Source organism: Rhamphochromis sp. 'chilingali', assembly GCF_963969265.1.
Source record: "Rhamphochromis sp. 'chilingali' genome assembly, chromosome: 6".
Classification (NCBI taxonomy): Eukaryota; Metazoa; Chordata; class Actinopteri; order Cichliformes; family Cichlidae; genus Rhamphochromis; species Rhamphochromis sp. 'chilingali'.
This window is the reverse complement of record NC_137933.1, coordinates 9,387,554-9,396,542: the sequence shown is the minus strand read 5'-3', so window position 1 is coordinate 9,396,542 and position 8,989 is coordinate 9,387,554. Positions and strand designations below refer to the sequence as shown.

The 8,989-nt window shown below is 46.1% G+C and overlaps 1 long non-coding RNA gene across 5 annotated transcripts; it reads right to left on the bottom strand.

The window, feature by feature from the left end:
• Positions 1–2,018: 2,018 nt before the first annotated feature.
• On the bottom strand, positions 2,019–8,788 carry LOC308398955. Of its 5 annotated transcripts, none has more exons than XR_013972041.1 (4): positions 8,208–8,788; positions 5,117–5,224; positions 3,387–3,576; positions 2,019–2,550 (listed from the first exon to the last, which is right to left on the bottom strand). It is a non-coding gene; the product is annotated as an uncharacterized lncRNA (long non-coding RNA). The 5 variants fall into 5 exon arrangements; XR_013972042.1 differs by having other exon boundaries at positions 5,117–5,218; XR_013972043.1 differs by having other exon boundaries at positions 8,252–8,788.
• Between the last annotated feature and the right edge of the window lie 201 nt (positions 8,789–8,989).

Below are 8,989 nucleotides of genomic sequence, written 5' to 3'. Positions count from 1 at the left end.
AACAAAGACTTTAACTGAACAAACACACACATCCACACATGTGCAATAACACTAAGTGCAATAATCTTTTCTGGCATCGTTGTATCTTTACTCAGTTGTATATAGCATTCGTATTCTATTTTTATCTTATTGTATATTTTTATTCTATTTTATTCTACTGTATATAGTATATTATTTTATTCTATTCTGTACAGTTGTGTACTGTATTTATTCTTATTGTATTCTAATTTTTGCGTCATAACTTTTGCACTGTCCACTTCCTGCTGTGACAAAACAAATTTCCCACGTGTGGGACTAATAAAGGTTATCTTATCTTATCTTATCTTAACACAGGGGTGTTTTTTTAATATAATTTAAGCCCAAAGAGTCATGCTCATTAAATAAAACACAGTTTCTTTCTTATGTAGTAAAACTGAGACGCCACATTCTGTTGAAATTGCACTTGGTTTCTCCCACTGATCTATTGCAGGGATTAAATGTGCAGATAAACTTCTTCACATTGACAGAAATTGGATTTTTACTGATCCGGCCTGCTCATAGACCAAAGTGCGTTGCATGTAGCCCGTTGTATGTAAACTGAGTTTGACATCCCGTCACTACCACATCCCTCAAATACTAAACCAAATCATCATTAATATGAAATGGTTGTATTTAACATTTTGTCTTATTTTCAGAGCAGTTTTCTTCTAATTTCAGTTAACGCTCCTCTTTACTCACTAGCTAGTTGCTTATGTTGCTGTTTTGCCTTAGGTTTGAGTGGGTAATTATGCTGGAACTGGAACTAGGTAAACCAAAGCAGTAAATAACAATATAAACAATAAACTGAAAGAGCCTGCAGTACTCTATGGAGCTGAATGAACTATAAAGCCAGGTGATGGTTTCATTACTTTCACTACTTGTAATTAGAGGGTATTAATCTTTTTGGAATCCACCCTCAGACATGATATATACTCTAAATTATTATAATCACAGTCCGATAATGCAGGTGACCCACCTTAGCATTTTCATTGGACCACTGTATTGTCTGTTTCTTTAGAGCTTTTAAGTAAATTGGATTGGAGATCTTATGGAGGGAAGGTCATAGACACGGGGAATTAAAATAGATTTGCCCACTGCAGTGATAATTTAAAGAGGCAGGCTGAAATTACCAGCCACAATATCCATTTAAATACATTATATATCTTTTTTCTTCTGTTTAAAAATGGATTTGTTTGGGAAGATAGCTCTCAGTCTGGGATAGGCAAGAGCTGGTCAGCCTTACGAGTTTTCATGACGTAGCGATCACAGAGCTGTCGAAGAGGCCAGGTGAAAAACAGGCAAGGATATTGAGATTCCTAAAATTTGCCAGTGTGAAATGCATATTACACAAAGGATTTCATTTTAGTTTTCAATCTCTTGGTTCAATTGCGTTCTTTCATTCTGAGTTTCCAGGTGCAGACGCTGAGTGATTAGAAGGAAGTGAAGTCAAACTGCAGGTGTGTTTGGTCTCTTTTCCTACATCTTTTTAAACCCTGCGGGGACACTCCAGCACTCTCTCTCTCTCTCCCCCTCTTTCTTTAAGCCCCCCACATCCAGATGAATCATCACTTCAGAGAGAGGATTATCTCTCTGAGTCACACACGCTGCTAATATCACACCTTCATGAGGCTGCAGTGCGTCTTACAAGGCATTGTAAGAAAGTGCACGCCACATTTTTCCGTGAACAAAAGAGCTGCCATGAAGTTCAAGGTCAAAACAAGCTGAAGTATTTTGAAAGAATGGAAAAGTGTTTTTCTAAGAATTAGATCCAAGGTTGTGGATTTTTTTTCTTTTTTCATACAAGCTGAAGTCTTTAACTACTAGAGAATAAAGATGGACTAAGTACTGTATTTGAACAAGACAAAAAGTTGGGAAGACCTTTCTCTAAAAAAAAACAACAACCATTGTGTATCTCCAAAGGGGGCACGACAGCTTTCAGTGGGCAACTGGTTATTTCTGCTGACCATATATCGGGCAAACATGCAGAATTGTTACGGGAGGTCTGTTAAGAGAGCCTCCGTGCAAAAAGAATAGGAATTCTAGTAGGGACCAGCAACAAACCACCACGCACACACTGCAATGGGTTACACAAAATTTATTTGTTCTTCCTCTAGGCAAACTACCGGCTGAAGACAACCCCGGCCAGGGATCCAAAGCCCAAAGACCACCGCGGTCCGAGTTCTTCGCCTAGTTACAAACAGGGGAGAGAGGGTCACTGCACGAACACGCAACCAACACGTATCAATCCTGCAGCTCCCTAAAACAGGTTTGCCACCCACCTTTTCAGGCTTTAACTTTGTTCGAGGCTGGGTCTCCACATTACCTCCCGGCAGTTAAACTTCCCCGAGCTGGTCCAGTTCTTCTTATCGGGGCGCAGGAGGTCTCCAGTCTAGTGCTCGTTTTCCTCTTTTCCAACACGTCCCTTTTTTTCCAGCACGTCCTCTCTTTTCCAGCACGTCCTCTCACAGCTCCATAGGAATACGTCCTCCTTTCCACGTCCTCCGTTTCGTTAAAAGCAAAAACCAGGCCAGGCTAAAAAAAAATCCTTTCTATTAAAAATGCGCACACTTTGTCCTGGATCTCCGGGGCTCTCCTGCTTCACCGAGGTCCTACTAAAAACAACAACCACACTTCCTGCTTCCTCTCCCCTTTATAAAGAGGAACTCCAATCAGCCGCTCCCTGTATTCAACTCCGCCTCACTGGCAGCTGGGCTAGAGTAAAATCTCCCCTCCCACACAGGTGCAACAACCGTAAATAAACACAAAAACATGCAATTAATCCAAAACAAACTCAAAAACAAAACCAACAAAACTTAGGGGGGGGGGGGGGTTTCCTCTCCGTCCTTTCCCACCATGCTATACTCCGTAACACCCACCCCAACTTTTTCCTAGCCCGTCCTCGGGCACTCTACTAAGTATATCGAGGTGGGGGCTTCCCGAGATTTTCACGGGCAGATCTCCTTAAACCCTCCTGAGTTGCAGGGGCGGACTTGTTGGAGGACGGATAGTGACCTGGCCCTGGCATCTGCTGTGCCATACTCCATAGAAGTAACCACTGGTCTGAGGCTGTCGCTATATCATGCGCAGCTGCCGTTCCTGGTTCTAAGGCGCCACCTCCTGTTTTATCATTGACGGAAGGCAAGAAAGTACATATGCGCAGGCGATTACGATGGACCACTCTAACAGGCCCATCTTTACCTTCTGGCCGAACCCTGTAGACTGGGTTCATAGGGTTTGGCTGGCCAACTACAATTTGGATCTCTTCCTCCCAGTGTGCTGCCAGTTTACCCTGTCCGTCCCTTCTTGTCGTATGGACTAGAACCCTTTCCCCCGGGAGCAATGGTGCTGCCCTAGCCCCAACATCATACCTGTCCTTCATCCGGCCTGCAGCCTTCTGGCTGCTCTTTTCCACCATCTGGTATGCCAGCCTCAAGCGCTCATGATGTCTCCTCACCCACTCCTGCGTCGTGGTTGACTCCATGGGTCTCTTCGTCCCCATAAACAGCTCGCCTGGCAGACGAGCATTCCACCCAAACATCAGGTAATGGGGGGTGTAACCTATAGACGCATGGACAGAGTTATTATAAGCCTGGAGCAGTTCGGGCAAACATTGTACCCACCGAGTCCGCCTCTCTTCCTCTAGGGTGGACAGCATATTTATTAATGTCTGATTGAAACGTTCACAGGCCCCATTTCCCTGAGGATGATAGGCAGTAGTTCGACTTTTCCGACAATTATAATACTGACAGAGCTCCTTTATGAGGGCGGACTCGAAATTAGCACCTTGATCCGAGTGCAGTTGTTCTGGGCATCCAATTGGCTGAATAATATGTTTCAACAACATCTTCGCTGTAGTTGCAGCGGTCTGGTCCCTGGTAGGTATTGCCCAAGCATACTTTGTAAACAAATCAGTGGCGACCAAAATGTACTGGTATGAGTCTGCCGGTCTACCTAATGTCAGGAAATCAACTGCCACGGTTTGGAGAGGTGCGTGTGTAAGAACAGGACTAAGTGGGGCCTGACCGTCACCACGACCTTTATGACGTACACACCGTTCACAGGATGTTGTCCAGTCCCGCACTCTCTTCTCCATTTGAAGCCAATAAAAACTACGGCGCAGCATCGAAAGTGTCTTTGCCACCCCCAAATGACCATTCCTTTCATGGAAAGCCTTCCATGTTGGTTGCTGTTCCTCCAAAGGAACAAGGATTTGGTAGTACGCCTCACAGGTGTTGGAATCCACCCCCCTGCGGACCAGAACACCCTCCAACAACTCCAGCCGTGACCATTGTTTCATGTAGTTTAAGACTGCAGTAGGCTCCTGGAGTCTTTCCTCCCCAGATGGCATCTTTCCTCGGGCCATGTAGTATCTCACTCTATGCAGCGTGGGGTCCTGCTCTTGTAAGCCTTGCCAGCATCCTGGATCCCAATCGATGTTCACAGCCTGAACCCATGCTTTTTCGTCCACCCTCTGTGGAGGCACCAAATCCTGGGGTTGCACCTGCAATGGCATTCTAGACAGAACATCAGCATTCACATTTTCCTGGCCAGGCCGATACTTAATATCAAATTGATAATTTGCGAGCTGGGCTACCCACCGTTGTTCCACTGCGCCCACTTTTGCAGTCGATAAATGGACCAATGGATTATTATCAGTATAAACTGTGAACAGAGACCCCCATAGATAATCTTTAAATTTCTCAGTCACCGCCCACTTCAAAGCGAGCAGGTCCAGTTTAAAGGAGCTATAGTTTGCATCATCCCTTTCGGCGGGTGCTAAGCTTCTGCTAGCATAGGCTATCACACATTCCTTCCCATCTTGTACTTGAGACAGTACTGCACCAAGGCCCACTTTACTGGCATCCGTATAAAGCCGGAAGGGTAATCTGAAATCAGCAAAAGCTAAAATAGGAGCCTCGAGCAATTTCTGCTTCAGAAGATCAAAGGACTGCTGACAATCCTCATCCCAATTTATGGGGATATTCTGTTTTTTATTCTTCGGTACTCCCACTAGCAGCGAGTTAAGAGGCCTAGCAACACCCGCAAACCCTGCAATGAACTGCCGATAATAACCGGCAAAGCCCAAGAAGGAACGCACCTGATGAATAGTCTGCGGGGCCGGCCACTTCTGTACAGCGGCAATCTTATCAGGGTCCGGAGCCACACCCTCACTGTTCACCAGGTGACCCAGGAACTTCACCTGTTGCTGGAAAAGAACACATTTATCAGGTCGCAACTTCAGCCCATAGCTCTTCAATCTTGCAAACACTGCCTGCAGATGTTCTAGGTGGCTGTCAAAATCCGGTGAATATACTATCACATCATCCAGATAGACAAAAGCGGACTCTGTGATTTGACTTCCCAAACAACTCTGCATCAACCTTTGAAATGTTGCTGGAGCATTACACAATCCAAAAGGCATTCTTTCAAACTCATACAAGCCAAAAGGAGTACAAAATGCAGTTTTTTCCCTGTCAGCTTCAGAAACTTTCACTTGCCAATACCCACTTGCTAGATCAAGGGTGGAGTAGTATTTTGATTTAGTCAGCATCGTCAAGGTCTCTTCAATTCTAGGTAATGGATGGGCGTCTTTATGTGTCACTGCATTCAACTTGCGGTAATCCACACAAAATCTCAATTCCCCATTCTTATTCCTTACCAGGACAATGGGTGCTGCCCAGGGACTTGTACTCTCTCGCACCACCCCTGATCGAATCATATTATTCAGCAATTCTCGCACTTCCTGATACATTTTAGGGGGGATTGGCCTATACCGCTCTCTAATAGGAGGTGCCATACCTGTCGGAATAGAGTGCGTAATTACATCTGTGTGGCCATAATCCTCTTCGTCGGCAGCAAACACATCGCCCCACTTCCTCAAGAGACCATTTAACTTTTCCTGCTCCTCCATAGATAGATTCGACCGCCCTTGTGTCATAACTTCAATGTGAGGAGCTTTACCAGATGGTTCCGAGCTCACCTGGGATACGCCCACTTCAACGATGCCTGGCCTGGTTTGCTCAAACGTGACTTCAAAAGGTTCCTGAATGTCGACATTTTCCGTGGAGAATGTAGCCAGGGCCTCATAACGTCGTAACGTAATAGGAAAAGGATTGAGATTCCTTACTTTGATGGGGACCCGGCCTCTATAGACAGTTCCTAGCGATCGAGCAACGGCAACTGTACTAGGCCCTTCCAATGGCTCCACCAAGATACATTGTCCTTTCCTCAGTGTCTGTGGGGCCCTAGCCCAAATCACCTGCTCACTGTGCTCAGGGATCTTCACCGGGTGGCGGTAAGCAGGTCGCAGGGTCCCTACTTGTGGTACGGGGACAGCTGCCTGAATTCTTTGACAGTCCTGAAAAGCAGATGCCCACGCTTGTTGAGCGTCTACAGTCGAGCCAACAGGCCAGGTCTGGGTCTGCGTCTGAGGTTTCAAAAAAAACACATCCCAACATGGAACGATGATGTTCATACCTAATATAGGTAATGCATTAGAATTATTGGGGTCGTCCTTTGAAGTCACAATTCCCATATCTTTCAGGGTAATGTCTCCCACCTGTACTTCAGCTAACACATAGCCCACGTAAGGAATAGCCAATCCATTCGCGGCCTTCAGCTTTAGCCAATTAAGATCACTCTCTTTCCCCGGCTCCTGTTCACCAAACAATCTCCTAAAACAGGCTTGTGGCATTAATGTTACATTAGACCCAGTATCCAGCAAAAATGTCACTTCTTTACCATCAATGAATACTTCTACTTGACGGCATGCCCCTAAAAATTGAGGGTGGTTTAACTGAGTTGGACCACTATCATCCTTTCCAATCACCTGGCCCATAGCGACTGGATTTACTCGTTTAAAGCCATCTGAGATGAAGTGCCCCGACACTCTCTTGCCATGTGTCCACTAACTCCACACCTACTACAAATAGGCTGCCCATGCTCATCCCACTTGTGCCGTGGTCGCTCCACTAACCGTGGGGTTTGCTTTGTCACCGGGGGTGGCTCGGACACTTCAACACCTCCCCTATATTGAGGGGAACTAAGGTTCCACCTTTCTCGCTCACCTCTAGGAGCTGAAAACGTCCGTGGCATTGGTGCTGGTCGGACAAATTCCCTCAGCTCCTCCTGAAGAGTATTTTTGAGATCCATAATTTGCTCCTTCATTTCTGCAAGGATCTCCACTTTAAACTTATCTCTCCAATTCAGAGTATCCTGCCACTTTAAATCCCCTCTTACTACAGCACAAGCGGAGTCCTCATGTACGCCATACGGCGCATCCGCTTCCAATTGCAGAGCCTCTTTACGCACCTGTTCAAATGAGAGGTCAGGATCGTGCCTTAATAAACGCCGCAGATCACGCTGTATCTCACCCTCCCTAAGACCCAAGACAAACTGATCACGCAGGTGCAGGTCAGCCCGCCGAAACCCTTGTGGCTCTTTTGTCTGCAGGCGATGGCCCAACTCCCTTAAGCGTAACGTGAACTTTCTAATAGGCTCTTCTGTCCTTTGTCTACATTCATAAAACATGGCACGCAGGGTACCCACAGCTGTTTTGTCCCCATACAGTTCTTTAAGCTGAAGAAAGATTTTATCTGGCGTATCCCGCTCCGCTTGTTCCAGAATAAGAATTTCACGTCGTGATTCTCCTCCTAATGCACTCAATACAAAATCACATTGCTGTTCTATCGACCACTTTTGAGCACGGAGCATTGCGCTAATTTGACTCTCCCAATCTTCATAATTCGTATTAAGCCCACAAAATTTTGGTACCCAGGGCGCACCGATAAAAAATGGTGACGCCATATTCCTGGTTTCAGATAACTCATCCGCCATATTAATCAGTCTAAGGCAGGTAGGTTTGTATACTGGTCACAAATCCTGTCGACAAACGCCAAATGTTACGGGAGGTCTGTTAAGAGAGCCTCCGTGCAAAAAGAATAGGAATTCTAGTAGGGACCAGCAACAAACCACCACGCACACACTGCAATGGGTTACACAAAATTTATTTGTTCTTCCTCTAGGCAAACTACCGGCTGAAGACAACCCCGGCCAGGGATCCAAAGCCCAAAGACCACCGCGGTCCGAGTTCTTCGCCTAGTTACAAACAGGGGAGAGAGGGTCACTGCACGAACACGCAACCAACACGTATCAATCCTGCAGCTCCCTAAAACAGGTTTGCCACCCACCTTTTCAGGCTTTAACTTTGTTCGAGGCTGGGTCTCCACATTACCTCCCGGCAGTTAAACTTCCCCGAGCTGGTCCAGTTCTTCTTATCGGGGCGCAGGAGGTCTCCAGTCTAGTGCTCGTTTTCCTCTTTTCCAACACGTCCCTTTTTTTCCAGCACGTCCTCTCTTTTCCAGCACGTCCTCTCACAGCTCCATAGGAATACGTCCTCCTTTCCACGTCCTCCGTTTCGTTAAAAGCAAAAACCAGGCCAGGCTAAAAAAAAATCCTTTCTATTAAAAATGCGCACACTTTGTCCTGGATCTCCGGGGCTCTCCTGCTTCACCGAGGTCCTACTAAAAACAACAACCACACTTCCTGCTTCCTCTCCCCTTTATAAAGAGGAACTCCAATCAGCCGCTCCCTGTATTCAACTCCGCCTCACTGGCAGCTGGGCTAGAGTAAAATCTCCCCTCCCACACAGGTGCAACAACCGTAAATAAACACAAAAACATGCAATTAATCCAAAACAAACTCAAAAACAAAACCAACAAAACTTAGGGGGGGGGGGGGTGTTTCTCTCCGTCCTTTCCCACCATGCTATACTCCGTAACAGAATTGCCTCCTAGAAAGTCGACTGTTCTTTGTTCGGTTTGGAGGTGAGTGTTCCTGTCCTTCGGCCTTGGTTGAGAATACAGAGCAGTTTGTTGTGAGTCAGTGGGGAAACACAGGTAACTTTTTTAGTGTCCAGAATAAGCCAGAGAGAAGGAGCCTTCTCCCAGCCAGGCAGCTACAACATTAAAGT